Raw genomic sequence first — 8,499 nt, forward strand, 5'->3', positions numbered from 1 at the left:
GTTCAAAATGCAAACTGCAGCCGACCTGTCGCACGCAAATGTCATGGGAGCGCCGTAACTATTTAAACTTGCGCGTCTCCTGAACAGAGGTGTCACTAATGAGCAAAGGCTACCGACTTTGCTATTTCTACGGACTAGAAGAAGAAAAAGGTAAACAATGGCAGAACTGGCAGCAGCATTGCCGTCAATGCTTCGATTTGATTTGATGACCTACTTCGTCGGATCAAGCCTTTCATTAACCATAAAATAACTCATCTTAACCCAGTAAGTTTACAAGAGAGACTTGCAGTCACTCAGAGTCCTGGCATCCGGTTGTCCGCAAACTCGTCCATGCTTCCTGTTTCCGCTTTGTCGCGCGCCGCTGAAGAAAATAGTGGTGCGCGCCCTCTGGTCGCTCACTCAAAATCCTGGCGTGCCAGCGAGATCTACGTCATTTTGACGTACGCTCGCGCACGCCAGCGGCGACTGTAAAATGGCCCTTAGTATAGCACATCAAACCAGCAATCTTTCAACCACTAGGCAGGCCTCCCTAGCAAACTTTCCAGCTTGCTTACTATTGTATTTGGGTTGCCTCCACGCCTCTCTTTATTGCACAATTCATGGCAGCCCATAAAGGCCATTACAGAGCAGTTTAAAGTGACAAAGCATGTGATGGGAACAAGAAGCAGGGAGGCCATTATCACTGTCTCGGGCCAAGCTGTGGTGCCAAGTCCAGCTGGTACCCGCAGCCCCCGGGCAGTGCCCCCATGGCGACTGAGCGTCCGCAGAGTAACACATGGGTCTCACAACTGTCCTGGAATACCTCTGAACATCATCAAGATTTAATGAGGTGACATGCATTGTATCAAAAGCTAGTGGGGGGTCTGCGGCTGCCTGCCACCCTCCCCTCATTAAAACCCTTTTAATGGGCTCTGAGGAGGGCAAACCTCTAACTGGCTTAACGCTTGTTCAAGTTGTCAAGGAAAATTATTTTTGTTTAAGGACAAGCTTGCCATTCAGCACTGAAATATTGATTCCAGTAAACTTTAAGGGAGTTGCTGGCTGTAACTAGTATAATGGCAGTGTCTCAGAGACTCAAACAAATAAGAAAGAATACAGACTAGACTTTAAATTTAGCAGGCTAGGTGAAAAGCAACACTGAAGTGGTTCATCACTACTCTACACAGTTATGTCTAACTAAAGAATGTAGTCAAGTTTTAACAAAAAACAAAGGGTTAAAGTGAACATTGACAATCGCTTTGGAGAGTGTGACATTTACAGGCAGGGATTTGCTGTCAAACTGATGCCATTTTCTTACAAATAACAGCATAGCATGGTCAGTAAACAGATCAGATCAATCAAAGTTTATAATAAGGAGCATCCCCCAACAGCAGCTCTTTGTAATTGTGTTCATTATGTGCTTTGCACTTTTCGAGTTCACGCCTCAAAAGCAAGCCTCAAGCCAGTCAAGATGAATACATTCTCCATTCAATGTGACAGCATTAGATCCCTGGATGTAGCGTTTTTCTTTTTTTTTTTCTTTTCAAGAACAACTAATTACATCATTAACCACATTAAAACAACTTAGCATTTCAGAAAAAGGGCAAAGGACTTCTATAGCATAAAATGAAATCTGTTTGCTAGTTTGCATGCGTAATTGTAACGTGATAATAGGAGCTGATAGCTCTGTAAAAATGTAAGACGAGGCCAAATGACGCGTAAATTGTATATTTACTCAGTTAATGAGTGCAGATGCTTAAAAGTAGATAATGGCCAATCTGACTTTAAGGTACTGTGATTAATATAAAATGAGATTTCTTTTTCCAGTCAGGCATGGTCACACTTCTTATCGAAGTTCGTGTGTATCAATGGTGATCTAATACATTGTGTTCAATGTTATATCAATAAATGATATATATGTTGAGTGATGCTAAGGAATGGAAACCTGTAGCCATATTTAGTTACATACTGTACACATGTGAGAAGAGACACTTCAAAGGCCTACATATCAATCTAAATGCAATGGTATAGATAAATTCAGATTACACTACTATCAGTATTAGATATCCTGTGGAGTTTAACACTATGAAGCAATGTTTTTAAGAGTGGGTCCCTGTTTTCTGCACACGGGCAACACGATAAACAGTCCTGATTGACAGTAAGTGGCGGTAACATCAATGTCTGTGACGAATGTGTGCTATGGAGTCTTCCGTTAGTCGGTTAGGACGGTAGGCAAATTGTAATGGGTCCACTGTGCTGGGTTATGGGGAGCTGATGTAATCCTTGAACAGTGTTTAAAGCATTTCATCACTACAGAGGTGAGTACCACTGGGTGGTAATAATTCAGGCAGGCTGGTGTTTTCTGTGGCGCAGGAATGATGGTGGACTTCTTAAAGCATGCATTAATGACAGTCTGAGCCAGTGACAGGTTGAATATCATTGTGCATACCGGCGCTACTTGGTCAGCACATAGTTTGAGGACCCGCCCACTGATACTGACCGGCCCCGCTGCTTTCTTAGTGTTCACATGCTTGAAAGCAATCCTGATATTGCTATGCTCAGAAAGGGAGATAGGTGCATGCAAAGAATTGTAAATTTTCCAACCAAGGCAAGGAAGAACAAGACTACTAAACATGGATGTAAACATTGCACGATTTAAAAAAGTGTTTTATGAGGAGGAAAATCCATTCAAAACATTTGTTAGACCTCGAGGACACAGAATGCCTTTTGAAGAAGAGGAATGTACAGTAAACATAACATTTAATAGCAAAAAATGAAAAGCATTCATGTTACAGATGGATGGATGAGCTAAAATGGAGGCTCTACTATCAGTTGACCTCTGGACAGTTCTTACAGGTAATGCTGAGAATGCAAAGACTTTGATAGGATTTATGCTGCCATTACAATTTCTGTCACTCTAAAATAAAAAAAGTTCAAGAGGACGACCTCCATACTAGAGATTCTGGTGACAATGAAGGACACTTCAACCACTGTTATTAAAAAAAAAAATGTATACGTGAAACGTTTTTCCACTGACTGCCGGACTCCGTAGTGGGGACTGACATTCAAAAAGCCTTGTTAAAAAGTCTGGAAACAAAGTTTAGGGATGGATAATTTTTCTTTTCTTTTTTTTAACAAATGCACATTAATCATTTGTTGTGCTCAATTGAGAGACAAACCTGAAATCCCTGAATGATTTTCGCATAGAGGCACTTTCTGTGATGGGAGGGGAAGCTATAACTCTTCAAAACAGCAGTTATCCACGGCAATCTATAAACATACATCATCCGGTAACAACACATTCATCACAGAATGGCAAGAAAAGAGCTGAGGAAGGGAAGGTTTGCGTAATACCTCTGATTAAATCTCGGGAAAGCGGCACAAAAGTTACATTCTCAAGCAAAATCATTTGTTCTTGGCAAATGAGTGTGGGCAGGTGCTATTATTCTCGCATGAACTCTTTGGCTTTGGGAAAGAAATTAATCTTTTCAGAAACAGGAGAGAGCAAATCACTGTGAAGTTATTCAATCACTACCTAGTGATTCAAGTAAAATTACCCTTTTGCTTTGTATGCAACTACAAAGCTTCGGCGTAGATGGCATTTAGAACAATGATAGTGACTGTCAAAAAGAAGTTGTCCTGGTTCACAGCACCCAGGGACTGGAGAAATAAGAAACTTAAAAGGACTCACTGTAACTGCACAATTTCACTTTAAAGCTTCATTTACCCCTGAGATGAATAACCTATTGCTCCCCTTGCAAGGGTAAAATACCACTGCCTAAGACTTTTCCTTTAAACTCTTTCTTTAATTTCCACCAACAACACCTCAACGTGTTTAACTGACCCTTTCTTGCATAACCGCTACTGAATGCTGCTGCAATATGAATAAATAAGCAAACATACGCTCATCTTGTGCCCCTTTACGCAGCGTACAGTTCTGAACTCAATTTCACACTCCACTGCCTTCTCAGACAATTTAGACAGGCTGATGCCAACAGCAGAAAGTGAAGAGACAATGCATTTATTTATCGACTTTTTGGCAGAAGGAGGGATTTGTCAGACTGTGTGCGTGTGTGTGTGTGTGTGTGTGTGTGTGTGTGTGTGTGAGAGAGAAGTGAGCGTATGTCTGTGTGTATGTGTGCATGTGCCTATGCACCTATATATGACAGAGACACATTGGAGGGAAGCAAGAGAAATGTGATTCAACCCCGAAGAGACACAGAAAGAGCGTGCGAGAGAGGAAGAGCGAGACAACAGGCATATCCAGGGGAATTGTTTTCTTAGTCACTCATCCGGTGTTTGTCCCAGCGCTCCCGCAATGTGTCAGAGGAGGACATGAAATGCTCCGCGTGTACAGAGAGACAAACTCCACCGAAAGCATGCTGACAATAAAAAAATAATTCTGATTGAGATTAAATACAAGTAGACCAGTTGTGTCAACAACTCAACACAAATATTGTACAAAAATGTTCATTATATGTTTCAAGCAGTATAATACACAAAAGTCAGTATATTAGTCCAGCTGTCTACACTGCCCACTGGTACACTCCTCTTACATACACTTATATAGAAATGAATGGATGAATAAATGAATTAATCTTTTGTAACATTATGAAATGTAGCACTTTATTAAAGGGGCCCTCCACCAATTTCACACATAAATTTGGCATTAGGTGTAATGCAAAACAGATACAGGAGCTCCAGTTGTATTATGGGAAATCCATATACATGCAGTGTTTGTTGAGTTTGACCCTTACTATGGACTAAAAATCAGGATATGGTGGTCTATGCTGCATAAACTTTAACCCCCCCCCCAAATCTGTTGCATGTCTTCCATCTTAAAGTACGTGCAATGCTAAATTGCAGGAATACCCCTTTAAACACAAAGAGTAATTCCACATTATGGCACCATAGAATAACATTCATATTTAACAGAAAAGTAAAAAATGCTTTGTGTTCTGTTTAAAAGTTATGAGAATATTACTTGGCTGCATTTTCTGCCTTACCCGGTCAGTCTCTTTTTGTGCAGGGTCTAGAAAAAGCAGCCCAGGCTCCACTTAAAACACATATTCAAGTTTTTATTTCATATCAGTTGCTCACACTTTGCAAAGTGACGTCAAGGACAAAACCTTTAAGCTGGCAAAGGGAAAATAGAGTGCCTTGCCAAAGAAGAATTTCTGCCTGGAAATTATTCAAAGCACAGCCGTGTATAAAATATCCAAGTGCTCCCAGAGTAGAACTGAGAGTTCAGGCTCACTGAGCAGTACCTTATCACAAAGACTTTGGGTGATTGACTCAGACATATCAAATAAACTTTCGACAAAATTCACAAGTAAGCAGGTATGACATTCTAATGGGCTTCTTCATTAAGTCTTTCGGCAGGGGGTAATGTGTTTGAAATTAATATGACATTTGCAACTCCAAAGAGTTTCAGTCTTCAGTTATTTCTCCTTGCCTAATACTCGCTGTGCATGTAATGTATGCACAGTTGTGATCTAATACAACGCTGTGTTTTCTAAGCTGCTGGAATCCGACATCTAACACTGAACAACACGCACACGTGCGCGCATATCAGCGCTGGGAAAAGAGCAACAGAGTGCTGGTGGGGTGTAAACAGGTATCTGATTTGAGCAGAGATTTCTCACTGCAAGCGGAGTCACCAGGTCGAATAGTTTCCCAGGCTGTGGCTGCTACTTTCTAAGACCACTATGTGAGCAATTGTGCATTGATATTTTTAAATTGTATTAGGATTTCCAACTGCAATGAAGGCATACACAATTAAAATATAACACATATAGTATAGTACCGTATTTTAGAACAGGTGAAGCTCCAAAGAGCTGTATATAGGGCACTACAAGTTCTAAAAGAGCACTATTCACAAATCTGATAGTACAAACTCAGAAAACATTAAAATAAAAGAAGTTTGACCAGCACCGCTGTGTCTCTCTGTGCTCCTTATCCTTGAAGAGTTACTTTTACTATCTGTCAAAGTAAAATGTATGAAATTCCAAAAATGAAAGCGATGGATACAGAACACACTTTAGTATTGTAACTAGGGGAACTGGTTTAGAAAAAATGCCAGCAAAAGATTGTGCAGAAGAAGATGAACGTCGTCTCCTTTCCATGCAATATGAAGGGGTTAGTCTTCCCCAGTTGAGTTTTATCCAACACTCTGCGCTATTATCATCATTTCCCACTAAGCAGAAGCTCCTCAGAGAGTGACATTGAGCTGTACTAGCGCCTTTGCCATGTTACCATGGAAACATTCCCATGGCATAGCCCATTAAAGAAACAGACACTTACACATCACTTTGGAAAAGCTTTCGGGGGAAGATTTCAACCCCAGTGCAAAAACACTGCAATTGTCTTTTGTTCAAACTTTAAACCTGCATCCTATATTACCTGTGCAAGGATATGTGGGAGACTTTGTTGAAGGTTTTTTAGGATTTCTGTGCAACGTTTAAGGCTTTCCAGATTTTTTATTAAATGAATTAGTTGGGGGGGGGAAGAGAGCACATGCTGCTGGCCAAAACCTCTAAAGAAATCTAGGCATCCCAAAATGTTGAAAACAACAACACAACTCTTCTTTTAATACGGATAAAGAATGCATCATATAATAAAATGTACTACTGTAATTACCTCTAAACTGCTGATTCATTTCATCAAGCGTGAATTGAAAATAACAAACAACCCCCTAGCAGCCCCTCGCCTCAGCATCGGTGTCCTCCATCACCTAAATGGTCCTTGATGAGGTTAAGTACAACTGTAGCCCCTGCCTGACTGTTTCACATATTCAGCTGTGGGGAGCCATTATTCTGGAGGCCTGCTTGGTTTTGATTAAGTCACGTTTTATTTTGCAGTCTCTGCACCAGTGTAATGAGCCTGGCGTAAGGATGATAAACCTTTGATAAAACATCCAACGTGGCTGTTATGACTTCTCAGCCATCTAAAATAATTTAAAAAAGGCTTTGGTGAATGCTGTGTCTAACTCTCGTTGGCAGGATGTTGTTTGTTTTCCTTGGGGGAACAAAGAAAACAGAGATAAGGTGGGAATCTTTTTGGCCTCTACTGCAAATACCAACCCTTCTCCGCTCAGACATGTACTACATCACAGCTTGCATGTCTTAAGCCACAGTCATCACTCACATCCACAACACTGATTGCTCTATTATGACATATCATTACTTGTGTGACTAATGAGTCACGTAGGAATAGGTTGAGGTGAGGTTATCAATATTGAGGAGCATAATCATAGATGGACCTTTGCCGTGAATACAGGATGACTCATGATGGATCTTTTGGTTTCAGGATGTTGATTTTTGAAGTGAGTCATCACTTTCACATGACCTTTAATTGCGCGAAGTGATAAGTCAATTCATCTTTCAAAAATGGCATAAAAGCTTAGCTGTGAAGTCTTAAGGGGGCTGCATTGCCTGCTACTGATTAGCTTGGGTCGGACCAGATTAAACTGAATGGCGAGGAAATGTTGATTAATGTTGGAGCCACTTCAAACTCCCCTTGATTAATTCCACAGAAAATCGTTATTCGTGTGCCAAACTATTTTAGCCTCTGACAAACAAAGAGTTAATTTCCTAAACTCAACCTCATGTCTCCACCACTCAGGACCAAGCATCGGACCTGAGGTGACAGAGCCACAAGTCAAAACTCACCTTTTAGAGCTGCTTTTAATGTTTGATTAATGTGTCTATTTTAGTGTGGATTTTTATTGCGTGGATTTATTTTTTTAAAAACTCTGTAAAGTGTCTGAGTGTTGTAAAAAGTGCTATATAAATAAAATGCATTATTATTATTATTATTATTATTATTATTATAATAACCACGCACACAGCACAAATTCATATGACAATGACATTTTTGCTTAACAGTGAACCAAATGGTTGCGTTCTCATTTGTAATGAATGCATATGCCAACATTGTTCACCACTGAGTTATTTGCAGAGCATCGACAAATGAACGACAATGTGCAGTCGCACATTGTGAAAACTTACGGCTTCAGGCAGGCTGTGCAGGTCCTGAGGAGTTGGAGCCGGTCCCGAAGCTTTAGGCATTTGGTCATGGAAATGAACAGCCGCCTCTTCTCCTCCCAGCATGCAGGCTCCATTTACCAGCAGGCCCAGTAACACCTGTTCCTGCTGAGGAACGTATGAGGAATGACATTTTCACATCTGTTCCCAAATCCCTCATTGAATCTGTGCTCACTTTAACATTACAGGTATGATGACTGATCACTTTCAAAGGCAAAACTTGAGAGGTTCATTAAGTAAGGTCAATTAAGTCATTATCCACCTACAGCACAAAAACTCTAATCACAAACTATCACGCATTTTACCACGTTAAAAACTGGACGATATGTTAGTAATTATTCAATGTGCAATCTCAATGATATAAGAAAATGTGTATGTTTTATTTATGATGTGACAAACTGAGCTATTCACAAATTAAACATCTAAGTTAGCTAGGTACTTTATATGGAATATAAATCTGAGATGAGGGAAAAAT

At 40.3% G+C, this 8,499-nt stretch overlaps 1 long non-coding RNA gene across 1 annotated transcript in view; it reads right to left on the reverse strand.

Moving 5' to 3' along the window:
• The window catches only part of LOC116039872, a 93,755-nt gene extending 85,627 nt beyond the window's left edge, over positions 1-8,128 (reverse strand). The window contains exon 1 of the long non-coding RNA XR_004102531.2: positions 7,989-8,128. This is a non-coding gene — a long non-coding RNA (uncharacterized LOC116039872). The remainder of the gene's footprint in view (positions 1-7,988) is intronic.
• Positions 8,129-8,499: the final 371 nt, after the last annotated feature.

Source organism: Sander lucioperca, chromosome 17 (assembly GCF_008315115.2).
Source record: "Sander lucioperca isolate FBNREF2018 chromosome 17, SLUC_FBN_1.2, whole genome shotgun sequence".
Taxonomy (NCBI): Eukaryota; Metazoa; Chordata; class Actinopteri; order Perciformes; family Percidae; genus Sander; species Sander lucioperca.